Source organism: Ornithorhynchus anatinus, chromosome 9 (genome assembly GCF_004115215.2).
Source record: "Ornithorhynchus anatinus isolate Pmale09 chromosome 9, mOrnAna1.pri.v4, whole genome shotgun sequence".
Taxonomy (NCBI): domain Eukaryota; kingdom Metazoa; phylum Chordata; class Mammalia; order Monotremata; family Ornithorhynchidae; genus Ornithorhynchus; species Ornithorhynchus anatinus.
In genome coordinates, this window is record NC_041736.1 from 17281332 (window position 1) to 17297799 (window position 16468).

The following is a 16468-nucleotide window of genomic DNA, read 5'->3' on the forward strand; positions in this document are numbered from 1 at the left end:
GTTATGGTAAGTTAGGATAAATTTAAAGTTTCTCAAGTTGGATTTCTGGATCCTGGATTTCTGCTAAAAGCTGGAATGGGAGTAGTAGTGGAAGAAATGCAACCTGGAGTTGATCCAGGACTAGACTGTAGGTCCAAATCGAAGGAGGGCGGGGGTGAAGGAGTTGAGTTTGGTAGAGAGTGTGTTGATAGCATGAATTTGTACATTTGGAGAGGGGAGGTTGGTATGGTGTCCAAGTGTTGGGCCTGATGGCCTGGTATGGAGAAGGTCTAGAGACCAAAGGACTATCTGTGGCGAGAGAATAGTTTTGTGGAGAGGGGAGAAAGGACAGGATGCTGCAGTGTGAGAGTAAGATTTTAGAGACAGACTAGAAATGGTATAATAATAATTATCATTTTATGGCACTTGCTAAGTTCCTGTTATGTTCCAAGCATTGTACTAAGCCCTGAAAAATAATCAAATTGGACACATTCCCTGTCCCATATGGAGCTCACACTTCCAGGTAGGTGGGAGTGGGATTTAATACCCATTTTAGAGATGAGGAAACTAAGGCAACAGAGAAGTCAAGTGACTTGCCCAAGGAAACACAGGAGACAAGTAGCAGGGCTGAGAGCGAGTTTCCATTCAAGTTGGTGAGAGAAGGGGTGGCTTTGACATCTCTATTCCTAGTGCTCAAGCATATATTTTTTGACTTGCCTTAAATGTCTGCCAAGATCTATCCTTTGGACCGAACTCTCTATTTGAAAGGAGTTGGATTTGTGGACCGTGATTAAGGATTTATGGACTACTTTTATTTCAGTCTCCTTTTTCAAAACGTATTTTAGAGTTTTTATTCCAGAGATCTTTATGGAAAGTCTAGACAACACTCTCTCCTGGGTGGTTCAGTCATTCATCTGCCTGGAGGTAGGGGTCGGGCAACTGATTCATTGTAATCGCTTCCAGATCTAAGATTCTGCAATTCTATGAATCACACAAAAAGTAATCCTCCTTGAAAGGTGAAAAGCTAAAACCAAAGCAGTGTCCCTAGGTCACAGAAAGATTGTGCCAACATCAGGCTTAACTCCTTCGTTATCTTCATCGGGGAAAGGCAAACTGAACATGGAGGGCAAAGCCACAATTAACGGTTTCAAGCAGGAACTTTACTGATCCACCCTCAGATTTGCTTGACTTTCTCCTGCCTTTAGGGAGAAGCAAGCAATTCACTAACTGCCAGCAAAATGGTCCCAAGTCTGACCTGATCAATATGCTACTTCTCCTTTCCTGGAAAGGAAGTTAGAAATTGTCACTGCTCATCAGACAAGGGAAAAAAACTGCAAGAGACCAAATGAAAGGTAAATAACTGGTTAGTACTAAAAACCCAAAGAGGCTCCAAGTGTAACACTGTCTGGTTTAAGTAGTAGATCCACTACGGGTTATTGCTCAACGTGGACACAGTAGTCCTATCCCCAGACCAGGTGTTCCTGATGCCCTTTTAATTGCCAAGAGTTGATAAACATGGAAGAATTTTAGATAAATAACACCTAAGGTTATGGGCTCTCCTACCTGGCATGTGGAGGCACAACCCACAGATATTTGGGTGTGGGCCTGCTTTAGTTGTTGGGCAATTGTAGAGAATTTCCCTTAGTCAAACAAACCTACAGTCTGTCTCTTTATAATCACACAAAAGTCCTTCCTATTTCACCTCCGTTGCTAACACAGTTCAAGGAAAATTTATGTCAGTAGATGGTCTATTAAGAGAGGATTTAGAGTTTTGGAATATGGGGAAGGAGAACCACCATGAGAAATGAGTCATTCTGAAAGCAGATTTTTTTTTTTTGGCTTAAGGTCTTTCCCCAGACTGCAATAACAACCCTGGTGAGGTCATGAATGCCAAGGAGCCCCTCCATACATGGCCCTTCTCAGGGTAGAAAGGTGACTTTCTCCTGTGCCTCAAGTAGGGAGCTCTGTGCCTTGATTCCTTTGATTCTGATGCTCTGGAACACATGGCATGGTGGATAGAGTATGGGCCTAGGAGACAGAAGGTCATGGGTTCTAATCCCGGCTCCTCCACTTGTCTGCTGTGTGACTTTGGACAAGTCACTTCACTTCTCTGTGCCTCAGTTACCTCATCTTTAAAGTGAGGGCTGAGACTGTGAGCTTCACATGGGACATGGACTGTATCCAACCTAATTACCGTGAATCTACCCCAGTGCTTAGAAGAGTGCTTGGCACATAGAAATGAATGGCATCATTATTATTAGTATTATAATGGTGCAGTTGTCCCTCACTGAGACAAAAGCACAGAGAACCTGACTGAAGTAATTGATGATTATGTATTCCCAGTGGGACCCCTAGAGCAACAAGCAGGAAGGTGGGCAGGAATGCAGCACATTACAGACTATATGCAAATACATTTTTTTATGTGCTGTACCCATTTACAATCAAAGCAACCACAGCACTAGGCCGCAGCACAGTGGCCTAGAAGGCAGAACACGGACCTGATAGAAGGACCTGGTTCCACCATTTGTCTGCTGTGTGACTTTGCGCAAGTCACTTAACTTCTCTGTGCATCAATTACCTCAATCTTAAAAATGGAGATTGAGACTGTGGTTCCATGGAGCATAATAATAATAATAATAATAATAGTGGTATTTGTTAAGCGTTTACTATGTGGCAAGCACTATTCTAAGCACTGGGGTAGATACAAGGTGATTAGGTTGGACACAGTTCCTGCCCCACATAGGGTTCACAATCTCAATCCCCATTTTCCAGATGAGGGAACTGAGGCCCAGTGAAGTGATTTGCTCAAAGTCACACAGCAGACAAATGGCATTGCAGGGATTAGAACCCATGACCTCCTGACTCCTGACTCCTTGCTCTATCCACTACACCAGGCTGATTAATTTGTATCTATCCCAGTGCTTGAGTACAGTTCCTGGCATGTAGTAAGCGCTTAAGAAATAGATAAAAAAAATTTTCTCTTCTGGAGTGGACCCAGGCTAAACTAAACCAGCAGGCAGACCTTTCTGCAAGACCAGTCACAAATCCAGGGAATATGGCAAGATCAGAATGGTGAAAGTTGCTCTGAATGGGTTTTCCAGAGGAAATGCTCAATCCTAGTAAATATTCATATCAGATGTACAATTTTCAAGCAAGCAATCATCTTTAACTCAACCATAAAGATTGTGAGTACTGATGGATATCTCCGTACCTGTTTACTTGAAGTTTAAAGACATTTCCCCTTCCTTTTATAGACAAATCATGATGAAGCAAATGCCACCAGATCCATTCACTTCCCCTTGTTGCTTCAGTTTAGATGCAAATTTAGGTCCCAAGGGAATCACAAAATGTTTTTTTTAAAGGAGCACATTATTGCTTCACCAGGGCCCACTGCTTTGGTCTGCTGGAAATGTAAAACAGTGAATGATCCTATGGAAAACATTCCTTTTTTTCCTCTCTGGTAGCTGAACATGTGATGCAGGTTTATAAAGTATTGGGTGTGGTGTCACTATTTATGTAGATTTGACTAGTTTTCAAAGCATGCCATCAAAATCCATTTACATTTTCAAAATGAATATCATTGTGGTGTAAGAGTGAAGAACTGAGAAATGTATGAAAATTATTTTTTTTGCCTTATCAAGCTCATTCTTCCAATAGTTAATCTGGATTATGCCTATTGAAATTACGTTTAGCACACAGACCCAGAATCAGTGTTCCAGACAAGTTGGGAGCATGGAAGGGTGCTGAGAGAATACCTTGATGCCAACATACTTATTGGGTACCCACTATGGGTATTCTTTCCCATGAATTCTTCTGCAGCAAGAGATCCCTGGCTGCGTGAAATATAAATGAACTACATATTAACCAGAAGTGCTTTACAATACAAATCCCCTTAGTAAAGGTGAATGCCAAAATATTCTCTAGGTGCCCATAGGACTTTCTTTCATTCAATCCATCGTACGTATTGTGATGGTTACGGTGTGCCTCTGCACTGCTTGGAAAAGTTCAGTGCAGTAGAGTTGGTAAACAGGATCCCTGCCCACAAAGACCTTACAGTCCAGAGAGGGCTAGAGCAATTAGTGAGGCATCCCTTTATATTGCCAACTGTTCTACACAAATGAACAAATTAGTGAATCACTTGAAGTTAACTGAAGTCATTGTTTACACTGCTTCCCCTGCAGCCCCCCCCCCCCCCCCCCCCCCGGCTAAACTGATTAGATTTACAGTTCACTAGCCAAGTTTGCCTGCTCACGGCAGCATAATGCAGTGAACCTTTTTGCAGGAGTGAAACTAGAGGAGCAGGAAAAGTGTATTTAGAGAGAGAGAGAGAAGTGTTGGGGGTGGATGGATATGGAGAAATGGGAGCTGGGGCCTCAGGAAAGTTTTTAAAAGGCCTCCCACCCTGTTGTTTGCATTTTTTCTGGAATATAAAAATGAACACTCTTTGACTTTAACTGGGGCAGTGTGAAATCATTAAAAAAATTAAATGGGAGATGGAGGATGATGATGAAGGGAGAATGGAAAGGCTGCAACTCAATCAAGGATGTTTAGGGTATAAAATCCCTGATGGAGAAGCAGCATGGCCTAGTGGGAAAAGCATGCACCTGGAAGTCAGAGGACCTGGGTTCTATTCCCAACTCTGCCACTTGCCTGTGTGACCTTGAGCAAGTCACTTAACTTCTGAGGGCCTCAGTTTCCTCAACTGTGAAATGGGAATTCAATACCTGTTCTTCTTCCAACTTAGACCGAGAGCCCCATATAGGACAGGGACTGTGTCTGATCTAATTAACTTGTATCTACCCCAGGGCTTAGAACAGTGCTAGACACGGAGTAAGCACTAAACAATTATTCCTATTATTGTTACTACTATTAATAAAATGATCTTTACTTCAAAGGCAAATTTAATCAGAACCTCTTCATTGGGCCCAACAGTCTAATAATAATAATAATGGTATTTTTTAAGTGGTTACTATGTGCCAGGCACTGTACTAAGTGCTGAGGTGGGCACAAGCAAATCGGGTTGGACACAGTCCCTGTCCCACATGGGGCTCTGTCTCAATCCTCATTTTACAGATGAGGTAACTGAGGCACAAAGAAGTGAAGCAACTTGCCAAGGTCACACAGAAGACAAGTGGTGAAGCCAGGATTAGAACCAGGATTAGAAACCATGACCTTCTGATTCTTAGGCCTATGCTGTATCTACTACATCATGCTGCTTCTCCATTCCTACAACCCAAATGAGATGCAACTTTTCTCACCCATTGGAAGTTTTTGAGAGCCGGCAGGAAATTGAACACCTCCAGCTCCATTCTCCCTTCTCCTACTCTCCACCCTCCAGGGTAGTTTAGACTCATCCCTTAGCTAGTTGGGAGTCCATCAAAAAAAACACCAAATGGCAAAAATCACTAACCCTATAGCTTAAAGTGCACAAGCCTTTAACCATGTTAAAACAAGTATTGTTCTCTCATTTCTCAGAACGGCATGACTCAGCCCCTGTAGTTTTGCTAGTAAATGCCTAGTATGTCCTCTTTTCTTGAAAGAAGTGGCAGAGAGGCCCAGCAGTGAGGTAACATTGGGATGGCCCTAGAAGGCTTCACTTTCTGAAATGGATTCAGAGAAAGCGGTGAGGTCATCTGAGTGCCCCTTCCCTAAATGCCACCCCCCCCCCACTGTGATGCCTCTTTCAAACTTGATACCATCTTCAATCCTTATCCTAATGACCCCAACATGAAAGTGAAAACTATCCTGATTCAGACCTAGCTAAGATGCCCTCTGAGGTCCATGTGCCAGACACCAGTATTTCCCGAAATCAAAAGATAATCTGTGGACCAGTTTGGTCTTGGTACAATCGTCTACAATCGATGCCTAGAATTCCTTAACTCCCATTCTCTCCTAGACCCCCTCCAATCTGGCTTCCGTCCCCTCCACTCTACCGAGACTGCTCTCTCTAAGGTCACCCATGACCTCCTTCTTGCCAAATCCAATGGCTCCTACTCCATTCTGATCCTCCTTGACCTCTCTGCTGCCTTTGACACTGTCGACCATCCCCTCCTCCTCCATACCTTATCTCACCTTGGCTTCACGGACTCTGTCCTCTCCTGGTTCTCCTCTTACCTCTCTGGCCGATCATTCTCGGTCTCCTACGCTGGAGCCTCCTCCCCCTCCCATCCTTTAACTGTTGGAGTTCCTCAAGGGTCAGTTCTTGGCCCTCTTCTGTTCTCCATTTACACTCACTCCCTCGGTGAACTCATCCGCTCTCACGGCTTTGACTACCATCTCTACGCAGATGACACGCAGATCTACATCTCCGCCCCTGTCCTCTCCCCCTCCCTTCAGGCTCGCATCTCCTCCTGCCTCCGGGACGTCTCCACCTGGATGTCTGCCCGCCACCTAAAACTCAACATGAGCAAGACTGAGCTCCTCATCTTCCCTCCCAAGCCCGGTCCGCTCCCAGACTTCTCCATCACCGTGGATGGCACGACCATCCTTCCCGTCCCGCAGGCCCGCAATCTCGGTGTCATCCTTGACTCGTCCCTCTCGTTCACCCCACACATCCTATCCGTTACCAAGACCTGCCGGTTTCACCTGTACAATATCGCCAAGATCCGCCCTTTCCTCTCCACCCAAACGGCTACCTTACTATTACGGGCTCTCGTTATATCCCGGCTAGACTACTGTGTCAGCCTTCTCTCTGACCTCCCTTCCTCCTCTCTCGCCCCGCTCCCGTCTATTCTTCACTCCGCTGCCCGGCTCATCTTCCTGCAGAAACGATCTGGGCATGTCACTCCCCTTCTTAAACAACTCCAGTGGTTGCCTATCGACCTCCGCTCCAAACAAAAACTCCTCACTCTAGGCTTCAAGGCTCTCCATCACCTTGCCCCTTCCTACCTCTCCTCCCTTCTCTCTTTCTACCGCCCACCCCGCACGCTCCGCTCCTCTGCCGCCCACCTCCTCGCCGTCCCTCGGTCTCGCCTATCCCGCCATCGACCCCTGGGTCACGTCCTCCCGCGGTCCTGGAACGCCCTCCCTCCTCACCTCCGCCAAACTGATTCTCTTTCCCTCTTCAAAACCTTACTTAAAAATCACCTCCTCCAAGAGGCCTTCCCAGACTGAGCTCCTCTTCCCCCTCTACTCCCTCTGCCATCCCCCCTTTACCTCTCCGCAGCTAAAGCCTCATTTTCCCCTTTTCCCTCTGCTCCTCCACCTCTCCCTTCCCATCCCCACAGCACTGTACCCGTCCGCTCAACTGTATATATTTTCGTTACCCTATTTATTTTGTTAATGAATTGTACATCGCCTTGATTCTATTTAGTTGCCATTGTTTTTACGAGATGTCTTCCCCTTGACGCTGTTTAGTGCCATTGTTCTTGTCTGTCCGTCTCCCCCGATTAGACTGTAAGCCCGTCAAACGGCAGGGACTGTCTCTATCTGTTGCCGACTTGTTCATCCCAAGCGCTTAGTACAGTGCTCTGCACATAGTAAGCGCTCAATAAATACTATTGAATGAATGAAAGACCTAGATGGTGGAGGTAATACATTTAGTCACTCTGCATATGCTGCAATCTCTGCATATGTCTGGGTGATAGTCCCTTTAATCCCTTGTAGGTGGAGTGTAGGAAGGTCTCTGCCCTATTCAGGAATGATCATCTACACTAACAAGTGAAGGGACTTGAAGGGACAGCAATACCAGGGTCCAAAAAAGGAAAAAAGAGGCAGAGCCTCTTAAACTGCTGCTCTTAGAAAGGGGGAAAAAAGCCTTATCATGAACAAGAATATATTTGACATGTTTAAAAAATGACACATACAATTTCAATAACCTGCCAAAATAAGTGTCAGAGGATTGTTAGTTTCTTGCCTTGAATTGTTTTGGAAATTCTATTTAGAACCTTTTATAGCCATGAAAGATTTGGGCAACTGACTTTTGCAGCAGCACAAAAAATCCCTTAGAAATAAGTACCCAAAAAAGTGCATTATTTAGAATTCATTCAATAAATTCTATTGAATGAATGAATACAGAAAAAAATTCAAATTAGGAGATTAAAAAATTGAAAGCCTGACTGAGACCAAATTTATCTGTAAAATTCAAGGAACTGCCTGTCATTTTTTCTTTCTTTTCCTTGTATAACACCATGGTGGTATTTAACAGACCATGTACCATTCTGTAACCAATAGCAACCAGGGAAATGTTTTGCTTTCACGGGGAAAGTAAACTTTGTCAGGAGGGGAAAAATTGGAGGCTCCGTTTACCAACAGCATCCATTTTGTGCTATTTCAGTCTTTCAGCAGAGTAAGAGGAACGAGGGTGATAAATCCTTTGGGTTGGTGGTTTTGTATTTCCCATCATCCTGTGAGAAGGAACAAGTGTGTGAGTGAGAGAGAGAGAATTCTGAATGGTTCTACTTCACTGGAGAAAAGTTACCACTGGGTTGTTTAATCAAGGTCAAACTTTTTTTTAACATTTACAAGTCCTTCTTTAGGAGGCAGGGAACATATTCTTAGTAGAATATTCCTTGACTGAAGACTGAAGACAGACCTGAAGGGAAGGGTGTGGTTGGTTTAGTCACTAGACAAGAAACAGAAATCCACAGTCTTAAAACTGTCTCTGATATATTCTTGGAATCTTAAGACCTGGCCTCAGTTTCCCCATATGTAAAACAAAGACAATAATTTTTACATCAGTGTTTTATCAAGAATTTAACATTCCCAGAAACCTTTTGAAGATTAAAAGTAAGGTAAATATCTATATAATGATCCATTTACCCTATTTTTTTCTACAAAGCTGCTGTCATGCTATCTATGAATTTATAAATTCATACTTGAGACTGAAGATATAAGGTGAAGGAACACCCATTTGTTTATGATGTATTGAGATGAAGAAGCTTGGAGTCAGTGACCTGGACTCCTGTTTACAGTAACAACAATGTTCTATTGGAACAAAAGTAAATAAACTGGCACCCAAAGTACAGGTTCAAGACTTTGTATCCTTTTTCATCTTCTTTACCAGTAATCATTGACTCTGTCCTGTGGACGTTATCCAGTCTTGGAAAGAAAAGAATACACACAATTCGCTTATGTAGAATAGGAAGTGTTGATTTAAAATGGCCTCTCTTGTAAAGTAAGCCCAACTGAGACTATATTTAGGGCCCTGTTATGTTAACTATATTTATGAATATATTTAATATAAATATATTTATATTTAGTAACACCTTCCAGGAAAGTGTAGTCTCTGTTTAAATGTGGTGAAAATAACACAGAAATCCTTAAATTCAAGAAAACGCATCATACCTGCTCTGCCACTTAAAGCTGCTCTATTCTGAACTGGGATTTACTCTTATCAGCCATCTTGGATGCCTAATTTTGACTCCTCATTAGTTCTTTGTGACGTATGCCGTCGAGTCATTTCCGACCCATAGCCCCGCTCTCCATCTGCGATTAGTAGGAGATATTTTTAATTTGATGGAGGAACCAGGTGTCTGGCATGGAAAGGTGCCAGTTCTTTGTGGAACAGTGTGTCTGTGTGTGCGTGCGCAAGTGTGTGCTTATGTACGTGCCTAAAAATCATCCTGTTTCACTTCTGTACAGGGTGTGCTCTTTTGTCCTCAGCCCTATAAACTATTTGATATTTTCTCCTCTTTTTATGCATGTGGAACTTAGTTGCTGATGGGAGCCCAGAGATAAGATTTTGCAGTTAAATTCATCAAAGTATTTTTGAAAACCCTTTTGTCTGATTTTTGTAAGCATTTAAAGATAGAGATTAGAACGGAGAAAGATCCAGTAATAGAAACATTTTACAGGATGAAAGAATGATTGTTATAGATATGTGAATATTGGGCATTTTTGTAGAAGTTTGTGTTTGAAGTGTTCCAGAGGTATTTTATGTATTTATTTGTGCCCTCCCAATTGTCCTATTACAGATGCCAAGTCTTCTTGTATCCAATGCAGGACCCCATTAGCTATGTTTGGAAGGACTGGATGGATGAGGAGAGTGGTTTTGTGGTCACCCAACGAGCCAGGGGCAGAACAAGGGCTAAGATTCATAAGTTTCTATGTCACAGACCTTAACTTAGGGCCCTGCACCTTCATTTGAGGATATAAAGATCTACGAGTTCCTAGTAGACAGGTTTATTTCCAAGGGGAAGTAAAAGGTCCCAGAACACTTGGGGCTTTTGTTTGCCTTCCCGGTCTGCAGGGCCGGCTTCACAGAACGAGAAGTTCTGATGCCTAAGGAGACAGGGGCAGTGGCACGGCCCCGCATAAAGATGGCAGAGGTAAGGACTAAGTGTTTCTTTGCCTTCTCTAAGATGATTGCTACATAGTTTTGTGTTGCACAGGATGGAAGTGCTTCTATAGGGGGTGGAAGGTTGAGGGCCAGTGGCAGTGGGGCAGCAGCTATGTGATGGGGGAAACCTGCATAGGCACAGCATGCTGTTATGATACCTCAGGGGCATGCCAGATTTTGCCCATTCATTGTCATATCTTTGAGTGCTTACTATGTACAGAGCACTGTATTGAGCATTTGATAATGATATTTGATAAGTGCTTACTGTGTGCCAAGCACTGTTCTAAGCGCTGGGATAGATACAGGGTAATCAGGTTGTCCCATGTGGGGCTCACAGATGAGGCAACTGAGGCACAGAGAAGCTAACTGACTTGCCCAAAGTCACATAGCTGACAAGTGGCGGAGGCGGGATTAGAACCGACAACCTCTGGCTTCTAAGCCTGTGCTCTTGTCACTAAGATACGCTGCTTCTCTGTGTCTGGGGACCAAAAGTCTGACACTGGCTGGGGTTGCAGGAAAACCACAGAACAGATTTACAGTGATTAGGCAGTGTAGCTCAGTTTCTCCAGGTTTTTATCCTTACTCCTTCCCTTTTTTGTTATTTAAGTGCTTACTATGTGTCAAGCACTGTACTCAGTGCTTGGGTAGAGACAAGCTAATCAGATTGGACAGTGTCCATGTCCCACATGGGGTTCACAGTCTTAATGCCCATTTTACATTTGAGGTCACTGAGGCACAGAGAAGTGAAATGACTTGCTCAAGGTCACAGAGCACACAAGTGGCGAAACCGGGATTAGAACCCAATTCCTTCTCCCAGGCCCGTGCACTATCCATTAGACCACACTGCTTCTCGTTTCCTGCTTCCCTATTAAAAAAAGAAGGAAAATTAGGTTCAACACTCTCTTTAGAGTCTTTGAATTACTATCAAATTGATTGAAATGAATTAGTAATATATTTGTAGTAAGTGGGAAAATCAAAGGAGAAGATGATTATGATAAGGGATAAGAGGGATTTTCTCCTCCTCTTCTCTCTTCTTCTCTTTCCTTCTCCTTTCCCTGCCCACTCCTCTCCACAGTCCTTTCAGGTGTCTATTGGTCCTATGTTCTCTGAAGCTGGGAGCTGAAGTTCTGGCTATTTAATGGGTTGCAGTGCTTGATTTCTGCAATCATTCTTGGTGCTGATTTTTTTGTGATTTTATTCTGAGAAGCAGCATGGCCTAGTGGAAAGAGCAATGGCTTGGGTGTCAGAGGCTGTGGGTTCTAATCCCGGCTTCTCTACTTGTCGGCTCTGTGACCTCGGGCAAGTCACTTCGTGGCTTAGTGGAAAGAGCACGGGCTTTGGAGTCAGGGCTCATGAGTTCGAATCCCAGCTCTGCCACTTGTCGGCTGTGTGACTGTGGGCAAGTCACTTAACTTCTCTGTGCCTCAGTTCCCTCATCTGTAAAATGGGGATTAAAACTGTGAGCCCCACGTGGGACAACCTGATTCCCCTATGTCTACCCCAGCGCTTAGAACAGTGCTCGGCACATAGCGCTTAACAAATACCAACATTATTATTATTATTCTCTGTGCCTCAGTTACCTCATATGTAAACTGGGGATTGCGATTGTGAGCCCCACGTGAGACAATGTGATTACCTTGTATCTACCCCAGTGCTTAGAAAAGTGCTTGGCACATAGTAAGTACTTAACAAATACCATAATTATTATTATTATTGTTGTTGCTATTGCCACCACTGTACCTCAGCTCTCATTGTTCATTACTGGCACATTCAGCAGATTTCTCAGGTAATAAGAAAGGTACCAGGAGACTGAATCTTCCTTTAGAAGATTCCTTTAGAATCTTCCTTCTGTCTTCCTAGCCCAAAGGAAAATGCAAAGGAGCTCCTTGAAGAGGCCATTAAAAAGACTAGGATCCCATCAGAATTTAGTTACTTTCATCAATAGTTTCGTAGTCTGTGCCATTTTCCCACTTTAATAAGTGAAACAAGAAATTGGAATAAATTTGCTAGAGGCATTTTAAGTCCATATTTGGACTTTCCACACTACTTTGCTAGGCTTCGTTCACATGGGCAATGAGAGGGGATGCAGAATCACATGGTGCCAAGTTTTGGTCTGCTCCAAGCTGGAGAGTTCACAGCTTCTAATTGAATTCAACCTTGGGGAGGTTTTTGAGTTTATTTTTGGCTGGCAAAAATATGGATTCCTAGATATAAAGAAATCCCAAGCCCTTAACGTTAAAAAAGAACCCAGCCTAAAAGAAACCTCAAATTCCCCTTCAACACAGTCCTTTCTTTGATGAGGTCTGTGGAAATGAATTAGAAACATTCAGACGAGATTAGTTTTTAAATACACATGAATTCAAAAATAAAGGACAAATGGCAAAATGCACTTAGAATTTTCCTGAGTCTGAAGTGGTTGAATCATAGGGACAGTCCACAAACAAAAAAGTGCAGCCAAGGTCACCCATTCTTTGGGTCTATACTGCCTCTCAGAACAAACCAAGCCATTATCCCCCTCCTCTGAGCAGCAGAGAATAATGCAGTTCTAAGCCATCCCCAGGACCTCAGGATAAGGGTTTATTTGGGATATAACTTCCTTTTTCTTAGCATGAAAATATTTCATACAAATAATGGTTCTAGTAAGAAGGAGCCTGTTTCTTTGTTTCCTGGAGTGTCTGTGGGCTGGGCTAGCAGCTAATTTGTTCAGACTAACCTCAGTATGTTACAAATAGAAGAGCTAACTTGGCCGTCATAGAAAGTGTGGTTGTGGTAATTATCTTTTTCTAAAGGAATGTAAGTATTTCTGAAAGAGTGTGTGAGTGTGAACTCAAATATAGTGTATAATGACTAAACCATATTCTTCTAAAAAAGGATTATGTACTCATCATATACCTATAGAAAAAAGGGTGTGGCCCCAGTTAAAATCATTTTAGATTTCTTATTCAAAATCATGTTAGATTCATTCATTCATTCAATAGTATTTATTGAGCGCTTAGATTCCTTATATGTAGGTGTTGAAGAAGTAGTAGTTTAAAGAAGTAGTAGCAATTAAATGTGCTAATTAAATGCTTACTATGTGCTAAGCACTGTATTAGGCACCAGGATGTTTGTAGTAAAAGTAATGAGCACCCATCTGATGCAAAGCACTGTACTAAACTCTTGGGAGAGTACAACAATTCTTACAAGGAATTTACATTCTAATGAGGAGAGACTGATACAAAAATATTTACAAATAGGATAATCAGTTGAATAAATTCATTTGATTGTATATGTGTGTGTGTGTGTGTGTGTGTATGTGTTAGGGAGAATATAAATAAATATTATGTGCTAAAGGTAGCTGATGGGTTGATGTGATTGGGATGTTAGGAATTAATCAGGGAAGGCTCACTGGAGGAGATGGGATTTAGAAGGTGTTTGAAGGTGGTCTTTTGGATTAGGAAGGGGTGGGACCTACAGGCAAGTGGAGCAGAGTGCACAAGTGGACAGAAGCAGAAGAGTTGAGAGTGAGATACAGCTTGAAGATTGGGTTGAGAGGAAAAAGGATAGCTGTTTGAAGAGTAGCAGGTGAAGAGAGCTGACATGTAAGAGTGAGAATTGGTGAAGACGCTTTTGCGTGATGTGAAGCAGTCTGGCCTAGTGGATAGTGGCCTAGAACACGGGCCTGGGAGTCAGAAGGACCTGGGTTCTAATCCTGGCAATGCAACCTGTTTGCTGTGTAACCTTGGGCAAGTCACCTAATGTCTCTGTGCCTCAGTTACCTCATCTGTAAAATGGGGATTAAGACTGTGAGCCCTGTGTGGGACAAGAACTGGGTCCAACCCAATTATCTTGTACTTACCCCAGTGCTTAGTACAGCGCCTGGGACATAGTAAGTGCTTAACAAATACCACAATTATCACTACGTGGAGTGAAAAGGAAAGCTTCTGGAGGGTTTTGAGGAGAGGATGATCAGTGACTCAGCAAACTCCTTCCTTCTTTGGCTGGTTGGACCTGAAGCTTGAGGAATGGGTTCTTGGTCCTCTTCTGATGTACTCTGATGACTCCCCAGGCATTAGTGTGGCCACTGAAGAAGACATACATGAGGTCACACATGTTAATGTCGGGCACTCAACCCTGGGCCTTGGGTTAAAGGGGAAAGAGTCAAAATGGGGATGGTGGGGGCTTGCTGCCGGAGAGCAAGTGACAGCTGGGACCTGCGCTATGATGGGTTTGGTAGCCACTCCTCTGGCAAGGCCCACATGCGTCCGTTTGTTATTATATTGTACTCCCCCAAGCGCTCAGTACGTACTTTGCGCACAATAAGCACTTAATAAATACAATTGAATGAATGAATCAATGAGCAGGGACTCCGCCGGGTGAAGGGGCTGGAGCTACAGGCTGCCTCTATGGCAAAATCAATTTCAGACAAGAATGGTCCCGTAAGCTTCTTACGTGGTTCCAGATAGTTCCGTTTATTTTCTCCCCTGCTCATAGATCCCGCTGGCAGGGTCGCATCGCTCTGAGCAATATTTCAATGTGAATGAGTTGTGTTCTGGGATAATTTGGTAATTTTTATCCTGCTATTTGATGTCTGGTATTGTTCGAAGGTAATGCTGGGGAAATGGCTGGAGAATCTGGATGTGTTTTAATCAGTCAATCTATTTATTGAGCATCTACTTTATGCACAGCTCTGCACTAAGCTGTACAAAATGATTAATAGGCATAATTTTGGGCAACCTTTTCCAGCAATCAATGTATTGAATAGGAACATGTTAGATATTATCCAGCATCTCTTTTGGAATTCTTGCTGAGGGGAGTTGATACTAAACAATTTTTTTTTCAACAGAAACCTGATATATCCCAGGTTCCTTGGAGCCATACCTCTCCTCTTTCTCCTCATATTCCCTCGTCTTCCTCTCTTCCTCCTAACCCCAGTGCTCCCCACCCTGTTTCTTTCTGCACTCAAAATGAAAAGTTGGCATCCCCTGCTCTAGATAATAATTTTCACTTTCCAGATCCTTCTTTTCCCTGACTGCATCTACTCTTTCTAACCCTAATTTCCTCCTTCCTGTGGAAGCATTTTTTTTCCACCCTCAAGGACCGTAGCATGAACCTCTCGAAATCTCAGGGGATCTCCGAGTCCTGCTGTGGGAAATACTGGTCTTTAGCCTGTGGTCCAACACTGTCATGCTACGGAAGTGATCACTGAGTCACAAAGATTTTATTGTTACTTTTAATCAGGCAGGAAGAGTAGGCAATCTTCAAAAAGATTATTATTAAGAATGGATTTTAGAGCCTGACTCAACCCAAAATATGTTTGGCATCCAGGCATGGGGTTGGGGATGGGCAGAGAATGGACTAATAGTATAAGGCATTTCAGTGTTGTAGGGGCTTCACATGAGCAGAAGTATACAGGACTTTTTGCGGGACTGAAGAAAAAGAAATGTTAGAAAAAAGAGCAAACCAGTAAGAGCCTGGCTTTGTATATAACACACTCACACATTTGTCTGTATATGATTTTTGTGGAGTCATTTAACAAACCAGCGGGGCCTGAAATGCCACCAGAGCAAATACAAACTAATTCCAACAACTAAACTGATAGAAGCAATGACGACGGAGTCAAAAGATCTAATCAATTTATCTCTCTGCCTGTGTTGGACTGTTACCTATAATATGTAAACCAGTGTTAATTTTTTAAACAATCCATTTTCCTTTGAAATGTTTTCTTTAATTTCATATTCTGCCTGAACCATTTGCTTTTCAGAATGCTGTTTGTTTAGTTGTTCCCCTGGGCTAAATAATACCCTAATGCTGACCTTCTTGTCAGTCCTCCTCCTTCTTCCCACTCTGTACCAAACAAGCTGTTATTTAGCTCAGCTGAACATGATTGGTCCTTGTCATCTCTTCCTGTCACTCAATTACTTCAATGTAGTCTAGATAAACAAAATCTGGACACCATGAACAAGTCATGTTTCTAGCAATGCAGAGGAGATTCAGGAGTATGATCTTGTCAGATATGTAATTCCACTATCTTGATGTGCAACTTCTCAAAACCAGCGTGGTCTACTTCAAAAACTTGACCAAAATCATTAGGGGAATATAAATTTTTCCTGTGAGAAAAGGTCAAAGGAATTGGGGCTGGTCAACCTGTAAAAAATAAAGAACATAACTATCTCCAAGGACATATTGGGTTATTTTGTGAGACACCAAGCATTCCAGAGGCCTAAACAA